Genomic DNA, 17,319 nt, shown 5'->3' with positions numbered 1-17,319 from the left:
CTCCTTTTCTCTGGGCGCAAAGCTCGACGGTGCGTGCCACATGCGGATAAGGGAAAGAGGCGTTTTCAGCCCAGAATTCCAGACCAATGAAGACTCCTCCCAGGGAAAAGGTGCCAGGACAGAAAGCGATTGTTCTTTTTCTAGGGGTAATGGGGCCCCATCATTGGCACCTGAGAGCCCAAGTTTGCCTCCTATACCCTGGGTGCAAAGCTCGACCATGAGTACTACATGAGGATCCGGGAAATTGCCGTTTCTCATTCCAGAATTCCAGACCGATGAAGATTCATCCCTGGGAAAAGGTGCCAGGACAGGAATCGATTTCTCCTTTTCTAGGAGTAATGGGGACCCATCATTGGCACCTGAGAGCCGAAGGCTGCAACCTTTTCCCTGAGCGCAAAGCTCGACGGTGCGTGCCACTTGCGGGTCCAGAAATGTGCAGTTTCTCATCCCAGAATTCCAGGCCGATGAAGTTTTCTCCCAGGGAAAAGGTGCCAGGACAGAAAGCGATTGTGCCTTTTCTAGGGTTAATGGGGCCCCAAAGATGACACCTGAGAGCCCAAGGCTGCCACCTTTTGCCTGGGCGCAAAGCTCGACCATGGGTGCTACGTGCGGGTCGGGGAAAGTGCCATTTTTCAGCCCAGAATTCCAGACCGATGAAGATTCCTCAGAGGGAAAAGGTACGAGGAGACAAAGCCATTGTGTATTTTGTAATGCTAATTGGGCCCCATCATTGGCACCTGAGAGCCCAAGGCTACCACCTTTTCCCTGGGTGCAAAGCTCGACGGTGCATACTTTGTGCGGGTCCGGGAAAGGGCCATTTTTCAGCCCAGAATTCCAGACAAAAGTCGATTCCTCTCTGGGAAAAGGTGTCAGGACAGAAAGCCATTGTGCCTTTTCTAGGGTCAATGGGGCCCCATCTTTGGCACCTGAGAGCCCAAGGCTGCCAACTTTTCCCTGGGCGCAAAGCTCGACGGTGCGTGCCACATGCAGGTAAGGGAAAGAGCCGTTTTCAGCCCAGAATTCCAGAGCGATGAAGATTCCTCCCTGGGAAAATGTGCCAGGACAGAAAGCGATTGTTCTTTTTCTAGGGGTAATGGGGCCCATCATTGGCACCTGAGAGCCCAAGGCTGCCACCTTTTGCCTGGGCACAAAGCTCGACGGTGCGTTCCACTTGCGGATCCGGGGAAGTGCCGTTTTTCAGCCCAGAATTCCAGACGGACGAAAATTCCTCCCAGGGAAAAGGTGCCTGGACAGAAAGCGATTGTTATTTATCTAGTGTTAACGGGCACCCATCACTGGCACCTGAGGGCCCAAGGCTGCCACCTTTTCCCTGGGCGCAAAGCTAGATGGTGCCTGCCACGTGCAGGTCAGAGAAAGTGCTTTGTTCAGCCCAGAATTCCAGACGGATGATGACTCCTCCCCGGGAAAAGGCTCCCAGGACAGAAAGCGATTGTTCCATTTCTGGTCTTAAAGGGGGCCCGTCATTGGCATCTGAGAGCCAGAGGTTGCCTCCTTTTCTCTGGGCGCAAAGCTCGACGGTGCGTGCCACATGCGGATAAGGGAAAGAGGCGTTTTCAGCCCAGAATTCCAGACCAATGAAGACTCCTCCCAGGGAAAAGGTGCCAGGACAGAAATCCATTGTTCTTTTTCTAGGGGTAATGGGGCCCCATCATTTGCACGTGAGAACCCAAGGCTGTCACTTTTTGCCTGGGCGCAAAGCTCGATGGTGCGTTCCACTTGCAGGTCCGGGGAAGTGCCGTTTTCAGCCCAGAATTCCAGACGGATGAAGATTCCTCCCTGGGAAACGTGCCAGGACAGAAAGCCATTGTGTATTTTGTAATGGTAATGGCGCCCCATCATTGCCACCTGAATACTCAAGGCTGCCACCTTTTCCCTGGGTGCAAAGCTCGACGGCGCATACCCTGTGCGGGTCCGGGAAAGTGGCGTTTTTCAGCCCTGAATTCCAGACGGATGAAGACTCCTCACAGGGAAAAGGCTCCCAGAACAGAAAGCGATTGTTCCATTTCTAGGGTTAATCGGGCCCCATCATTGGCACCTGAGAGCCCAAGGTTGCCTCCTATACCCTGGGCGCAAAGCTCAACCATGCGTGCTACGTGAGGGTCTGGGAAATTGCCGTTTCTCATTCCAGAATTCCAGACCTATGAAGATTCCTCAGAGGGAAAAGGTACCAGGAGACAAAGCCATTGTGTATTTTGTAATGCTAATTGGGCCCCATCATTGGCACCTGAGAGCCCAAGGCTGCCACCTTTTCCCTGGCTGCAAAGCTCGACGGTGCATACCCTGTGCGGGTCCGGGAAAGGGCCGTTTTTCAGCCCAGAATTCCAGACAGAAGTCGATTCCTCTCTGGGGAAAGGCGTCAGGACAGAAAGCCATTGTGCCTTTTCTTGGGGTAATGGGGCCCCATCTTTGGCACCTGAGAGCCCAAGGCTGCCACCTTTTCCCTGGGCGCAAATGTCGACGGTGCGTGCCACTTGCAAGTCCAGGAATGTGCCGTTTCTCATCCCAGAATTCCAGGCCAGCGAAGATTTCTCCCTGGGAAAAGGTGCCAGGACAGAAAGCGATTGTGCCTTTTCTAGGGTTAATGGGGCCCAAAAATTGGCAGCTGAGAGCCCCGGGCTGCCACCTTTTCCCTGGGCGCAAAGCTTGACTGTGCATGCCACATGCGGGTAAGGGAAAGAGCTGTTTTCAGCCCAGAATTCCAGAGCGATGAAGATTACTCCCAGGGAAAAGGTGCCAGGACAGAAAGTGATTGTTCTTTTTCTCGGGGTAATGGGGCACCATCATTGGCACCTGAGAGCCCAAGGCTACCACCTTTTGCTTGGGCGCAAAGCTCGACGGTGCGTTCCACTTGCGGGTCCGGGGAAGTGCCGTTTTTCAGCCCAGAATTCCAGACGGACGAAAATTCCTCCCAGGGAAAAGGTGCCAGGACAGAATAGCGAATGTTATCTATCTAGTGTTAACATGGACCCATCATTGGCACCTGAGAGCCCAAGGCTGACACCTTTTCCCTGGGTGCAAAGCTAGATGGTGCCTGCCACGTGCAGGTCAGAGAAAGTGCTTTGTTCAGCCCAGAATTCCAGACGGATGACGACTCCTCCCAGGGAAAAGGCTCCAAGGACAGAAAGCGATTGTTCCATTTCTAGTCTCAATGGGGGCCCGTCATTGGCATCTGAGAGCTAGAGGTGTCCTCCTTTTCACTGGGCGCAAAGCACGACAGTGCGTGCCACGTGCTGCTCCCAGAAAGTGCCATTTTACAGCCCAGAATTCCAGACCAATGAAGACTCCTCCCAGGGAAAAGGTGCCAGGACAGAAAGCCATTGTGCTTTTTGTAAAGGTAATGGGGCCTCATCATTGGCACCTGAGAGCCCAAGACTGCCACCTTTTCCCTGGACGCAAAGCTCGATGGTGCGTTCCACTTGCGGGTCCAGGAAAGTGCCGATTCTCAGACCAGAATTCCAAACCGATGAAGATTCCTCCCTGGGAAAAGGTGTCAGGACAGAAAGCCATTGTGTCTTTTCTAGGGGTAATGGGGCACCATCATTGGCACCTGAGAGCCCAAGTCTGCCACCTTTTCCCTCAACGCAAAGCTCAAATGTGTGTACCTTGTGCAGGTTTGGGGCAGTGCCATTTTTGAACCCGGATGAAGATTGTTTTCTAGACGGACAAAGATTCCTCCCTGGGTAAAGGTGCCAGGACAAAAAGTGTTATTTTTCTAGCGTAACGGGGCCTCATCATTGGCACCTGAGAGCCCAAGGCTGCCACCTTTTGCCTGGGCGCAAATGTCGAGGGTGCGTGCCACTTTCTTGTCTGGGAAAGTGCCATATTTTAGGCCAGAATTCTTGACGGATGAAGATTCCTCCCCTACAGAAAGCGATTGTTCCATTTTCAGGCAAAATCGGGCCCTGTCATTGGCACCTGAGAGCCCAAGTTTCCCTCCTTTGACCTGGGCGCAAAGCTCGAAGGTGTATGCTACGCGAGGGTCCGGGAAATTGCCATTTCTCATTCCAGGATTCCAGACCGATGAGGATACCTCCCAGGGAAAAGGTGCCAGGTCAGAATTCGAACTGTCCTTTTCTAGGGTCAGTGGTGCCCCATCATTGGCACCTGAGAGTTCAAGGCTGCCACCTTTTCTGTGGGCGCAAACATCAACGGCGCGTACCACTTTCTTGTCTGGGAAAGTGCCGTTTTTCAGCCCTGAATTCCAGACGGATGAAGACTCCTTACAGGGAAAAGGCTCCCAGGACAGAAAGCGATTGTTCCATTTCTAGGGTTAATCGGGCCCCATCATTGGCACCTGAGAGCCCAAGGTTGCCTCCTATACCCTGGGCGCAAAGCTCGACCATGCGTGCTACGTGAGGGTCCGGGAAATTGCCGTTTCTCATTCCAGAATTCCAGACCGATGAAGATTTCTCCCAGGGAAAAGGTGCAAGGACAGGGATTGATTTCTCCTTTTCTAAGAGTAATGGGGACCCATCATTGGCACCTGAGAGCCGAAGGCTGCAACCTTTTCCCTGAGCGCAAACCTCGAGGGAGCGTGCCACATTCCTGCTGACCAGGGAAATGGTGGCAGCCTTGGGCTGTCAGGTGCCTAAGATGGGTCCGCATTAACCCTAGAAAAATAACAATCTCTTTCTGTCCTGGCACGATTTCCCAGGAAGGAATCTTCATCCGTCTGGAATTCTGGGCTGAAAAACCCGCATGCGACATGGACCTTTGGGGTGTGCGCCCAGGGAAAAGGTGGCAGCCTTGGGCTCTCAGGTGTCAGTGATGGGGGCCCATTAACCCTAGAAAAGGAACAATTGCTTTCTGTCCTGGCACCGTTTCTATAGGAGGAATCTTCATCCGTCTGGAATTCTGGTCTGAAAAACCGCACTTTCCCGGGCCCGCACTTGGCACCCTCCGTCGTGCTTTGAGGCCAGGGAAAAGGTGGCAGCCTTGCGCTCTCAGGTGCCAATGATGGGGCTGCATTACCCCTAGAAGAGGCACAATCGCTTTCTCTGCTACCACCTATTCCCTGGGAGGAATCTTCGTCCATCTGGAATTCTGGGCTGAGAAACGGCACTTTCCTGGACCCGCACTTGGCACCCTCAGTCGATCTTTGAGCCCAGGGAAAAGGTGGCAGCCTTGGGCTCTCAGATCCCAAAGATGGGGCCGCATTAACCCTAGAAAAGGAGCAATCCCTTTCTGTCCTGGCACCTTTTCCCTGGGAGGAATCATCGTCCGTCTGGAATTCTGGGCTGAAAAACCATCATGTGGCACGCACCGTTGGGCTTTGAGCCCAGGGAAAAGGTGACAGCCTTGGGCTGTGAGGTGCCAATGAGGGGGCCGCATTTACCCTAGAACTGGAACAATCGCTTTCTATCCTGACACATTTTCCCTGGGACGAATCTTCTGGAATTCTGGAAATCTGGGCTGAAAAAAGGGGTACCCTGACCAGCACCTGGCACACTCTGTGGAGCTTTGAGCCCAGGGAAAAGGTGGCAGGCTTGGGCTCTCAGCTGCCAATGATGGGGCACCATTACCTCTAAGAAAGGCACAATAGCTTTCTGTCCGGGCACCTTTTCCCTGGGAGGAATCATGGTCCATCTGGAATTCTGGGCTGAAACACGGCACTTTCCCTCACCCGCACTTGGCACGCTCCGTCGAGCTTTGAGCCCAGGGAAAAGGTGGCAGCCTTAGGCTCTGAGGTGGCAATGATGGGGCCCCATTAGTCCTAGAAAAGGCACAATCCCTTTCTGTCCTAGCACCTTTTCCCTGGGAGGAATCTTGGGCCCTCTGCAATTCTGGGCTGAAAACTGGAACTTTCCCAGACCCGCACCTCGCCCGCACTGTCGAGCTTTGAGACCAGGGAAAAGGTGGCAGCCTTGGGCTCTCAGGTGCCTAAGATAGGTCCACATTAACCCTAGAAAAGGAAGAATCGCTTTCTGTCCTGGCACGATTTCCAAGGGAGGAATGTTCAATTTTCTGGATTGAAAAACCCGCATGTGACAGGGACCGTTGGGGTGCTCACCGAGGGAAAAGGTGGCAGCATTGGCTCTCAAGTGCCAATGATGGGGCCCCATAAACCCTAGAAAAGGAACAATCGCTTTCTGTCCTGGCACTTTTTTCCCTAGCAGTAATCCTCGTCCATCTGGAATTCTGGGCTGAGAAACAGCACTTTCCCGGACCCCCACCTGGCACACTCTTTGAGCTTTGAGCCCAGGGAAAAGGTGACAGCCTTGGGCTGTCATGTGGCAATGAGAGGGCCGCATTTACCCTAGAACTGGAACAATCGCTTTCTGTCCTGGAACATTTTCCATATGAGGAATCTTCCTCATTCTGGAAATCTGGGTTGAAAAACAGCATGTACCCTTACCCACCGCTGGCACACTCCATCGAGCGTTGAGCCCAGGGAAAAGGTGGCAGCCTTGGGCTATCAGGTGGCAATGATGGGGCCCCATTACCCCTAGGAAACGCATAATCGCTTTCTGTCCTGGCACATTTTCCCTGGGAGGAATCTTTGTCTGTCTGGAATTCTGGGCTGAAAAACGGCACTATCCAGACCCGTACTTGGCACGCTCCGTCGAACTTTGAGCCCAGGGAAAAGGTGGCAGCCTTGGGCTCTCAGGAGTCAATGATGGGGCCGTATTAACCCAAGAAATGGAACAATCCCTTTCTGTCCTGGCACCTTTTCCAAGGGAGGAATCATCGTCTGTCTGGAATTCTGGGCTTAAAAAAGAGCATGTGTCATGCACCGTCTGGCTTTACGCCCAGGGAAAAAATGGGGGCCTTGGACTCTAAGGTGCCAATGATGGGGCCCCATTACCCCAAGAAATGTAAAAATCGCTTTCTGTCTTGGCACCTTTTCCATGGGAGTAATCTTCATCCGTCTGGAAATCTCGGCTGAAAAACAGCACTTTCCTGGACTCGCAGTTGGCACGCTCCATTGAGCATTGAGCCCAGGGAAAAGGTGGCAGCCTTGGGCTCTCAGGTGCCAATGATGGGTCCCCATTATTATTAGAAAACGCACAAATGCTTTCTCTCCTAGCACCTTTTCCCTGGGAGGAATCTTCATCCGATTGGAATTCTGGGATGAAAATCGGCACTTTCCTGGACCCGCACAAATACGCACCATCGAGCTTTGCGACCACGGAATAGGTGGCAGCCTTGGACTCTCAGGTGCCAATGATGGGGCCCCATTACCTTTACAAAATACACAATGGCTTTGTGTCCTGGCACCTTTTCCCTGGGAGGAATCTTCATCGGTCTGGAATTCTGGGCTGAAAAAATGGCACTATCCCTGACCCGCACAACTATGCACCGTCGAGTATTGTGACCTGGGTAAAGGTGGCAGCTTTGGGCTCTCACGTGCCAATGATGGAGCCCCATTACCCCTAGAACTGGAACAATCGCTTTCTGTCCTGGCACCTTTTCCCTGAGAGGAATCTTCATCGGTCTGTAATTCTGGGCTGAAAAACGGCACTTTCCCAGACCCGCACGTAGCACGCTCCGTCGAGCTTTGCGACCAGAATAAAGGTGGCAGCCTTGGGCTCTCAGGTGCCAAGGATGGGGCACCAAGAACCCTAGAAAAGGCACAATCGTTTCCTATCCTGGCTTCTTTTCCCAGTGAGAAATCTTCATCCGTCTGGAATTCTGGGCTAAAAAAATGGCACTATCCCTGACCCGCACAACTATGCACCGTCGAGTATTGTGACCTGGGTAAAGGTGGCAGCTTTGGGCTCTCACGTGCCAATGATGGAGCCCCATTACCCCTAGAACTGGAACAATCGCTTTCTGTCCTGGCACCTTTTCCCTGGGAGGAATCTTCGTCCGTCTGTAATTCTGGGCTGAAAAAAGGCACTTTCCCAGACCCGCACGTAGCACGCTCCGTCGAGCTTTGCGACCAGGGTAAAGGTGGCGGCCTTGGGGTCTCAGGTGCCAATGATGGGGCCCCATTAAGCCTAGAAAAGGAGAAATTGCTTTCTTTCCTGGAACCTTTTCCCAGGGAGGAATCTTCATCGGTCTGGAATTCTGGGCTGTAAACGGCTCTTTCCCGGACCTGCACCTGGCACGCACGGTTGAGATTTGCGCCCAGGGAAAAGGTGGCAGCCTTGGGCTCTGAGGTGCCAATGATGGGTCCCCATAAACACTAGAAAAATAACAATCGCTTTCTGTCCTGGCACCTTTTCCCTGGGAGGAATTTTCGTCTGTGTGGAATTCTGGGCTGAAAAACGGCACTTCCCCGGACCCGCAAGTGGAACGCACCGTTGAGCTTTGCGCCCAGGGAAAAGGTGGCAGCCTTGGGCTCTCAGGTGCCAATGATGGGGCCCCATTACCCCTAGAAAAAGAACAATCGCTTTCTGTCCTGGCACCTTTTCTCTGGGAGGAATCTTCATCGCTCTGGTATTCTGGGCTGAAAAACGGCACTTTCCCTGACACGCACGAGGCCCGCACCGCCGAGATTTGTGCCCAAGGGAAAAGGTGGCAGCCTTGGGCTCTCAGGTGCCAATGATGGGGCCCCATCGCCCCTAGAAAAGGCACAAAGGCTTTCTATTTTGGCACCTTTTCCCTGGGAAGAATCTTCATTCGTCTGGAAGTCTGGTCTGCAAAATGGGACTTGCCCGGACCCGTAAATGGCACCCGCCGACAGCCTTTGGGCCCAGGCAAAAGGTTGCAGCCTTCGACTCTCAGGTGCCAATGATGGGGCACCAAGAACCCTAGAAAAGGCACAATCGTTTCCTATCCTGGCTTCTTTTCCCAGTGAGAAATCTTCATCCGTCTGGAATTCTGGGCTGAAAAAACGGCACTATCCCTGACCCGCACAACTATGCACCGTCGAGTATTGCGACCTGGGTAAAGGTGGCAGCTTTGGGCTCTCACGTGCCAATGATGGAGCCCCATTACCCCTAGAAAAGGAACCATCGCTTTCTGTCCTGGCACCTTATCCCTGGGAGGAATCTTCATCGGTCTGTAATTCTGGGCTGAAAAAAGGCACTTTCCCAGACCCGCACGTAGCACGCTCCGTCGAGCTTTGCGACCAGGGTAAAGGTGGCGGCCTTGGGGTCTCAGGTGCCAATGATGGGGCCCCATTAAGCCTAGAAAAGGAGAAATTGCTTTCTTTCCTGGAACCTTTTCCCAGGGAGGAATCTTCATCGGTCTGGAATTCTGGGCTGTAAACGGCTCTTTCCCGGACCTGCACCTGGCACGCACGGTTGAGATTTGCGCCCAGGGAAAAGGTGGCAGCCTTGGGCTCTGAGGTGCAAATGATGGGGCCCCATTAACCCTAGAAAAGGAACAATCGCTTTTGTCCTCGCACCTTTTCCGTGAGAGGAATCTTCATTTCTCTGGAATTCTGGTCTTAAAAGTGACACTTTCCCTGACTGGATGCGGAAAGCACCGTCGAGCTTTGCGCCCAGGGAAAAGGTGGCAGCCATGAACTCTCAGGTGCCAATGATGGGGCCCCATTACCTTTACAAAATGCACAATGACTCTGTGTCCTGGCAGCTTTTCCCTGGGAGGAATCTTCGTCCGTCTGGAATTTTGGGCTGAAAATCGGTACTTCCTCAGACCCGCACAAGATACGCACCGTCGAGCTTTACGCCCAGGGAAAAGGTGGCAGCCTTCAGCTCTTAGGTGCCAATTTTAGGGCCCCATTAACCCTAGAAAAGGCACAATTGCTTTCTGACCCGGCACCTCTTCCCATGGAGGAACGTTCATCAGTTTGGAATTCTGGGCTGAGAATTGGCACTTTCCTGGACACGCAAGTGGAACGCACCTTCGAGCTTTGCGTCCAGGGAAAAGGTGGCAGTCTTGGGCTCTCAGGTGCCAATGATGGGGCCCCATTACCTTTACTAAAAGCACAATGGCTTTCTGTCCTGGCACCTTTTCCCTGGGAGGAGTCTTCATTGGTCTGGAATTCTGGGCTCTAAAGTGGCACTTTCTGGGACCAGCACGTGGCACGCACTGTTGTGCTTTGCGCCCAGGGAAAAGGAGGCAACCTCTGGCTCTCAGATGCCAATGACGGGCCCCCATTAACACTAGAAATGGAACAATCGCTTTCTGTCCTGGGAGGCTTTTCCCTGGGAGGAGTCGTCATCCGTCTGGAATTCTGGGCTGAACAAAGCACTTTCTCTGACCTGCACGTGGCAGGCACCATCTAGCTTTGCGCCCAGGGAAAAGGTGGCAGCCTTGAGCTCTCAGGTGCCAATGATGGGTCCCCGTTAAAACTAGATAAATAACAATTGCTTTCTATCCTGGCACCTTTTCCCTGGGAGGAATTTTCGTCCGTCTGGAATTCTGGGCTGAAACCGGCACTTCCCCGGACCTGCAAGTGGAACGCACCGTCGAGCTTTGTGCCCAGGCAAAAGGTGACAGCCTTGGGCTCTCAGGTGCCAATGATGGGGCCCCATTACCCCTAGAAAAAGAACAATCTCTTTCTGTCCTGGCACCTTTTTCCTGGGAGGAATCTTCATTGGTCTGGAATTCTCATCTGAAAACGGCTCTTTCCCTTACCCGCATGTGGCACGCACTGTCGAACTTTGCGCCCAGGGAAAAGGTGACAGCCTTGGGCTCTCAGGTGCCAATGATGGGGCCCCATTGCCCCTAGAAAAGGCACAATTGCTTTCTGTCCTGGCACTTTTTCCCTGGGAGAAATCTTCGCTGGCCTGGAATTCTGGGATGAGAAACGGCACATTCCCGGGCTTGCAAGTGGCACGCGCCGTCGACATTTGTGTCCAGGGAAAAGGTGGCAGCCTTGGGCTCTCAGGTGTCAATTTTGGGGCCCCATTAACCCTAAAAAAGGCACAATTTCTTTCTGTCCTGGCACCTTTCCCCTGGTAGAAATCTTCATCGGCCTCGAATTCTGGGATGAGAAATGGCAATTTCCCGGACCCTCACGTAGCACGCATGTTCGAGCTTTGTGCCCAGGGAAAAGGTTGCAGCCTTCGGCTCTCAGGTGCCAATGATGGGTCCCCATTACTCCTAGGAAAGGAGAAATCCATTCCTGTCCTGGCACCTTTTCCCAGGGAGGAATCTTCATCGGTCTGGAATTGAGGGCTGAAAAACGGCACTTTCCCGGTCAAGAAAGTGGTACGCGCCGTTGATGTTTGCGCCCACGGAAAAGGTGGCGGCCTTCGACTCTCAGGTGCCAATGATGGGGCACCATTAACCCTAGAAAAGGAGAATTTGATTTCTGACCTGGCACCTTTTCCCAGGGAGGTGTCTTCGTCCGTCTGGAATTCTGGGCTGAAAAATGGCACTTCCCCGAACCCGCAAGTGGCACGCGCCGTCGACATTTGCGCCCAGGCAAAAGGTGGCAGTCTTGGGATCTCAGGTGCCAATGATGGGGCCCCATCAACACTAGAAAAATAACACTTGCTTTCTGTCCTGGCACCTTTTCCCTGGGAGGAATCTTCGTCCGTCTGGAAATCTGGGTTCAAAAATGGCACTGCCCCAAACCCGCACAAGGTACACACCGTCGAGCTTTGCGCCCAGGGAAAAGGTGGTAGCCTTGGGCTCTCAGCTGCCAATGATGGTGCCCCATTACCCCTACAAAAGGCACAATGGCTTTCTGTCCTGGCACCTTTTCCCAGGGAGGAATCTTCATCGGTTTGGAATTCTGGTCTGAGAATCGGCACTTTCCTGGAGCCGCAAGTGGAACGCACCATCGAGCTTTGTGTCCAGGGAAAAGGTGGCAGTCTTGGGCTCTCAGGTGCCAATGATGGGACCCCATTACCTTTACAAAAGGCACAATGGCTTTCTGTCCTGGCACCTTTTCCCTGGGAGAAATCTTCATTGGCCTCGAATTCTGGGATGAGAAACGGCAATTTCCCGGACCCTCACGTAGCACGCATGGTCGAGCTTTGCGCCCAGGGTATAGGAGGCAAACTTGGGCTCTCAGGTGCCAATGATGGGGCACCATTAACCCTAGAAAAGGAGAATTTGATTTCTGACCTGGCACCTTTTCCCAGGGCGGTATCTTCGTCCGTCTGGAATTCTGGGCTGAAAAATGGCACTTCCCCGAACCCGCAAGTGGCACGCGCCGTCGACATTTGCGCCCAGGCCAAAGGTGGCAGTCTTGGGATCTCAGGTGCCAATGATGGGGCCCCATTAACACTAAAAAAATAACACTTGCTTTCTTCCCTGGCACCTCTTCCCTGGGAGGAATCTTCGTCCGTCTGGAAATCTGGGTTCAAAAATGGCACTGCCCCAAACTCGCACAAGGTACACACCGTCGAGCTTTGCGCCCAGGGAAAAGGGGACAGCCTTGGGCTCTCAGGTGCCAATGATGGCGCCCCATTACCCCTACAAAAGGCACAATGGCTTTCTGTCCTGGCACCTTTTCCCAGGGAGGAATCTTCATCGGTTTGGAATTCTGGTCTGAGAATCGGCACTTTCCTGGAGCCGCAAGTGGAACGCACCATCGAGCTTTGTGTCCAGGGAAAAGGTGGCAGTCTTGAGCTCTCAGGTGCCAATGATGGGGCCCCATTACCTTTACAAAAGGCACAATGGCTTTCTGTCCTGGCACCTTTTCCCAGGGAGGAATCTTCATCGGTCTGGAATTCTGGAATGAGAAACGGCAATTTCCCGGACACTTACGTAGCACGCATGGTCGAGCTTTGCGCCCAGGGTATAGGAGGCAACCTTGGGCTCTCAGGTGCCAATGATGGAGCCCGATTAACCCTTGAAATGAAACAATCGCTTTCTGTCCTGGGAGCCTCTTCCCTGTGAGGAGTCTTCATCCGTCTGGAATTCAGGGCTGAAAAACGGCACTTTCCCGGACAAGAAAGTGGTACGCGCCATTGATGTTTGCGCCCACGGAAAAGGTGGCAGCCTTCAACTCTCATGTGCCAATGATGGGGCACCATTAACCCTAGAAAAGGAGAATTTGATTTCTGTCCTGGCACCTTTTCCCAGGGAGGTATCTTCGTCCGTCTGGAATTCTGGGCTGAAAAATGGCACTTCCCCGAACCCGCAAGTGGCACGCGCCGTCGACATTTGCGCCCAGGCAAAAGGTGGCAGCCTTGGGCTCTCAGGTGCCAATGATGGGACCCCATTAACACTAGAAAAGTAACACTTGCTTTCTGTCCTGGGAGCCTCTTCCCTGTGAGGAGTCTTCATCCGTCTGGAATTCAGGGCTGAAAAACGGCACTTTCCCGGACCAGAAAGTGGTACGCGCCGTTGATGTTTGCGCCCACGGAAAAGGGGGCAGCCTTGAACTCTGAGGTGCCAATGATGGGGCACCATTGACCCTAGAAAAGGACAATTCGATTTCTGACCTGGCACCTTTTCCCTGGGAGGTATCTTCGTCCGTCCGGCATTCTGGGTTCAAAAAAGGCACTGCCCGACACCCACAGGAGGTACACACCATCGAGCTTTGCACCCAGGTTAAAGGAGGCAAACTTGGACTCTCAGGTGCCAATGATGGGGCCCCATTAACCCTAGAAAAGGACAATTTGATTTCTGACCTGGCACCTTTTCCCTGGGAGGTATCTTCGTCCGTCTGGAATTCTGGGCTGAAAAATGGCACTTCCCCGAACCCGCAAGTGGCACGCGCCGTCGACATTTGCGCCCAGGGAAAAGGTGGCAGTCTTGGGATCTCAGGTGCCAATGATGGGGCCCCATTAACACTAGAAAAATAACACTTCCTTTCTGTCCTGGCACCTTTTCCCAGGGAGGAATCTTCGTCCGTCTGGAAATCTGGGTTCAAAAACGGCACTGCCCCAAACCCGCACAAGGTACACACCGTCGAGCTTTGCGCCCAGGGAAAAGGGGACAGCCTTGGGCTCTCAGCTGCCAATGATGGTGCCCCATTACCCCTACAAAAGGCACAATGGCTTTCTGTCCTGGCACCTTTTCCCAGGGAGGAATCTTCATCGATTTGGAATTCTGGTCTGAGAATCGGCACTTTCCTGGAGCCGCAAGTGGAACGCACCTTTGAGCTTTGTGTCCAGGGAAAAGGTGGCAGTCTTGGGCTCTCAGGTGCCAATGATGGGGCCCCATTACCTTTACAAAAGGCACAATGACTTTCTGTCCTGGCACCTTTTCCCTGTGAGGAGTCTTCATTGGTCTGGAATTCTGGGCTGTAAAGTGGCACTTTCTGGGACCAGCACGTGGCACGCACTGTCGAGCTTTGCGCTTAGGGAAAAGGTGGCAAACTTGGGCTCTCAGGTGCCAATGATGGGGCCGCATTACTTCTAGAAAATGGACAGGACTGGAGCTTGCTTTCACTGTTTTGCCTTAGGGGAAGCTCAACGAGCAAAGTGCAACCTCGCTTTGCTAACAAGTGAAACAGTCATTTCCTGTCAGACAGAAGGCATCAGGACACAGCTTTCTTATGGCTCTGGCTAGTGAATCACATGCATCAGAGAATCCAGGACTGGAGCTCTCTTTCTGGATGCAAAGCACAGTTGTTCCTTAAGGGACGTTCAGCTCGCAAAGAGTAGCATTTTTCTGCTAACAAGTGAAACAGTCGATTCCTGCCAGAAAGAATGTATCAGGACACATATTTCTTATGGCTTTAGAAAGATTCTCATATGCATCTGAGAATCCAGGCCTGGATCTTTCTTTCTCGGTGAAAAACAACCTTGTTCCTTAGGGGAAGCTCATCTCGCAAACTTTTCAAAGTGCAACTTTTCAAAGTGCAACTTTTCTTTGCTTACAAGAGAAACAGCTGATTCTTGCAAGACAGAAGGCATAAGGACACACATTTCTTATGGCTTTGATAAGTGAATAATATGCATCTGAGAATCCAGGACTGGATCTTTCTTTCTCGGTGAAAAACAACCTTGTTCCTTAGGGGAAGCTCATCTCGCAAAGTGCAACTTTTCGTTGCTAACAAGAGAAACAGCTGATTCTTGCAAGACAGAAGGCATAAGGACACACATTTCTTATGGCTTTTATAAGTGAATCATATGCATCTGAGAATTCAGGCCTGGAGCTTTCTTTCTCCGTGAAAAGCACAGTGGTTCCTTAGAGGAGCTCATCTCGCAAAGTGCAACTAACTCTCATGATCTGCTAAAGTGTGACACGGTTGATTTGTGCCAGACAGAAGGCTGCAAGATACATATTTTTTATGGATTTGGAAAGAGAATTATATGCATCAGAGAATCCAAGCCTGGAACTTTCTTTCTCTGTGAGAAACAGAATTGTTCTTAATGGGAATCTCATCTTCCAAAGTGCAACTAACAGTCCCATTCTCTGCTAACAAGTGAAAGAGTTGATTCCTGCCAGAGAGAATACATTAGGGCACTCATTTCTAACGGCTTTTGAAAGTGAATCATATGCATCAGATAATCCATGCCTGGAGCTTTCTCATTTGGGAAAAGCACAAGTGCCCCTTGAAGCAAGTTCATCTCGCAAAGTGCAAATAAAACTCCCATGGTCCTTTAACAAGTGAAACATGTGGTTCCTGCCAGACAGAACATATAAGGAAACACATTTCTTATGGTTTTAGAAAGTGAATCCTATGCATCTGAGAATCGAGGCCTGGAGCTTTCTTACTCTGGGTAAAGCACAGGAGCTGCTTTTAGGAAGTTCATCTCGCAAAGTGCAGCTAATAGTCACATGCTCTGGTAACAAGTGTAAGAGTTGATTCCTGCCAGACAGAAGGCATGAGGATTCACATTTGTTATGGTTTTGGAAAATGAATGATATGCAAGAGAGGGTCGAGGCCTGGAGCTTTCTTACTCTGGGAAAAGCACCGGTGCTCCTTATAGGAAGTTCATCTCGAAAAGTGCAGTTAACAGTTCCATGCTCTGCTAATTTTAAAAGAGTTTATTCCTGCCAGACAGAAGGCATCAGGAACGACATTTCTTCTGGATTGGAAAGTGAATCATATGTATCTAACAATCCAGAGCTAGAGCTTGCTTTCTCGGTGAAAATCACACTGGTTCCTTAGAGAAGCTCATCTCGCAAAGTGCAACTAACAGTGCCATGATCTGCTACAATGTGACAAAGTTGATTCCTGCCAGAGAGAATGCATCGGGATACACCAATGATAGGGCCCCATTAACCTTAGAAAAGGAACAATTTCTTTCTGTCCTGCCTCGTTTTCCCTGGCAGGAATCTTGTCCCATCTGCAATTCCGGGATGAAAAAAGGCTTGTACCTGCCTAAAACGATTGAAGTTTGCATCAAGATGAAAGTTCAGATCTTTGTGGTCTCAGGTGCCAATGATGGGGCCCAATTAACACTACAAAAGGAGCAATCCTTTTATATCTTGGCACCTTTTCCCTGGGAGAAATCTTTGTCCATCTGCAATTCAGACCTGGAGCTTTCTTTCTCCGTGAAAAACACAGTTCTTCATTAGGGGAAGCTCACCTAGCAAAGTGCAACTTTGCTCTGCTACCAAGTGAAACATTTGATTCCTGCTAGACAGAAGGCATCAGAAAAACCTTTCTTATGGCTTTGGATAGTGAATTAGGTTTAGGATTAGGGTTAGGTTTAGCTTTAGGGTCAGGGTTTGTGTCAGGGTCACGGTCAGGGTTAGTGTTACAGTTTAAGGGGTCAGGGTTAGGGTCAGCGTCAGGGTTAAGGTGAGAGTCAGGGTCAGGGTCAGGGTCAGGATTAGGGTCAGGGTTAGTGTTACAGTTGAAGGGGTCAGGGTTAGGGGCAGGGTCAGGGTTAAGGTGAGAGTCAGGGTCAGGGTCAGGGATAGGGTTAGGCTTAGGCTTAGGGTTAGGGTTAGGGTTTGGGACCCCCACAGTTTACAGTAAGCACTAGGGTTAGGGTTAGGGTTAGGATTAGGGTTAGGGTTAGGGTTAGGGTTAGGGTTAGGGTTAGGGTTAGGGTTAGGGTTTGGAACCCCCCCAGTTTACAGTAAGCACTAGGGTTAAGGTTAGGGTTAGGGTTAGGGTTAGGGTTAGGGTTAGGGTTAGGGTTAGGGTTAGGGTTAGGGTTAGGGTTTGGGACCCCCACAGTTTACAATAAGCACTAGGGTTAGGGTTAGGGTTAGGGTTAGGGTTAGGGTTAGGGTTAGGGTTAGGGTTAGGGTTAGGGTTAGGGTTTGGGACCCCCACAGTTTACAGTAAGCACTAGAGTTAGGGTTAGGTTTAGGGTTAGGGTTAGGGTTAGGGTTAGGCTTAGGGTTAGAGTTTGGGACCCCCACAGTTTACAGGAAGCATTAGGGTTAGGGTTAGGCTTAGGCTTAGGCTTAGGCTTAGGCTTAGGCTTATGGTTTGGAACCCCCACATTTTACAGTAAGCACTAGGGTTAGGGTTAGGGTTAGGGTTAGGGTTAGGGTTAGGGTTAGGGTTAGGGTTAGGGTTTGGGACCCCCACAGTTTACAGTAAGCACTAGGGTTAGGGTTAGGGTTAGGGTT

The sequence above is a fragment of the Pithys albifrons genome, chromosome 20 (assembly GCF_047495875.1).
Source record: "Pithys albifrons albifrons isolate INPA30051 chromosome 20, PitAlb_v1, whole genome shotgun sequence".
NCBI lineage: Eukaryota > Metazoa > Chordata > Aves > Passeriformes > Thamnophilidae > Pithys > Pithys albifrons.
The sequence above is the reverse complement of the archived record's forward strand: the minus strand, read 5'-3'. Positions refer to the sequence as shown.